Source organism: Oncorhynchus tshawytscha, unplaced genomic scaffold (genome assembly GCF_018296145.1).
Source record: "Oncorhynchus tshawytscha isolate Ot180627B unplaced genomic scaffold, Otsh_v2.0 Un_contig_2763_pilon_pilon, whole genome shotgun sequence".
Classification (NCBI taxonomy): Eukaryota; Metazoa; Chordata; class Actinopteri; order Salmoniformes; family Salmonidae; genus Oncorhynchus; species Oncorhynchus tshawytscha.
Window position 1 is genome coordinate 373,179 of NW_024609759.1, and position 1,822 is coordinate 375,000.

Here is a 1,822-nt window from a genome sequence, read left to right on the forward strand (position 1 = left end):
ATCTGGGGAGGGAGGGGAAGGGTGGTGGTGAGGGAGGGAGGGAAGGAAGGAGGGGAAGGGTGGTGGTGAGGGAGGAGAGGGAGGGAGAGGTGGCAGATTGGGGAGGCAGTGGTGCTGGGTTCAGGAGGCAGAGGTGGTGGTGAGGGTTTGGGAGAAGTGTTATGTGTGTGGAGTGGTGATTGCTGGGTCGGGAGGTGGTGGTGGAGGGGGAAAGGGGTAATTGCTAGCTGTCTGTCTGTCTCGGGTGGCATATAGAGGGCCTGGCTGGCTGACTGGCTGACTGGGGAGGCATATAGGGGGCCTGGCTGGCCGGCTGGCTGTCTAGCTGGCTGGCCAGCTGGCTGGTTAGCTGACTGGCTGGCTGGGGGGGATTATAAGAGGCCTGGGGGGGCTTGTATCTGTCGCCTCCCCAACCCCCATGGCTGAAGGTTGGCTGACCACGTTGAACCCTAATTAAGAGTGCAGACTCTCAGCCAAGAATCGCTCCAAATTTGGCCTCTATTCAGTGAGTTGAATGATCCTTACGTCCTCTACATTGACTGAGATAGCTTACCTTACACACGGTGGTCTGACTGAACTAGTTGACCTTACACAAGGTGGACTGACTGAGCTAGTTGACCTTACACAAGGTGGTCTGACTGAGCTAGTTGACCTTACACAAGGTGGTCTGACTGAGCTAGCTTACCTTACACAAGGTGGTCTGACTGAGCTAGTTGACCTTACACAAGGTGGTCTGACTGAGCTAGCTTACCTTACACAAGGGGTCTGACTGAGCTAGTTTACCTTACACAAGGTGGTCTTTGGTCCGACTGAGCTAGCTTACCTTACACAAGGTGGTCTGACTGAGCTAGCTTACCTTACACAAGGTGGTCTGACTGAGCTAGTTGACCTTACACAAGGAGGTCTGACTGAGTGACGTCCTCTGCCTAAATCAGACTCTCCTCCTCGATGCAGACCGTCTCTCCCTCCATGGGGTTTAGGTAGGGCTAGATGAGATAAGGCCGTCTCTGATGAGGATGGAATGTTACTATCTATTACATGAAAAAATCAACACTGTCATAGATACTGTCTGAGTCTGCAGATGTACAGAGTATACCAGACATTAGGAACCTAATAGTGAGTTGCAACCCCCCTTTCGCACTCAGAACAGCATCAATTTGTCAGGTCATGGACTCTACAAGGTGTTGAAAGCGTTCCACAGGGATGCTGACCCATGTTGGCTCCAGTGCTTCCCACAGTTGTGTCAAGTTGGCTGGAAATCCTTTGGGTGGTGGACCATTCTCGATACACACAGGAAACTATTGAGAGTGAAAAACCCAGCAGCTTTGCAGTTCTTGACACAACCCGGTGCACCTGGCACCTACTACCACTTCCTGTTCAAAGGCACTTACATCTTGTATCTTGCCCCTTCACCCTCTGAATGGCTCACATACACAATCCATGTCTCAACTGTCTCAAGGCTTAAAGATCTTTCTTTAACCTGTCTCCTCCCCTTCATCTACACCGTGTGTATGTACGACTATGTGATTGACCTGAGGTTAGGGTTAGGGTTAGGGTTAGGGTTAGGGTTAGGGTTGAGTAATCTCCTATCTGTTTATGTACGACTATGTGATTGACCTGAGGTTAGGGTTAGGGTTAGGGTTGAGTAATCTCCTATCTGTTTATGTACGACTATGTGATTGACCTGAGGTTAGGGTTAGGGTTAGGGTTAGGGTTGAGTAATCTCCTATCTGTTTATGTACGACTATGTGATTGACCTGAGGTTAGGGTTAGGGTTAGGGTTGAGTAATCTCCTATCTGTGTATGTACGACTATGTGATTG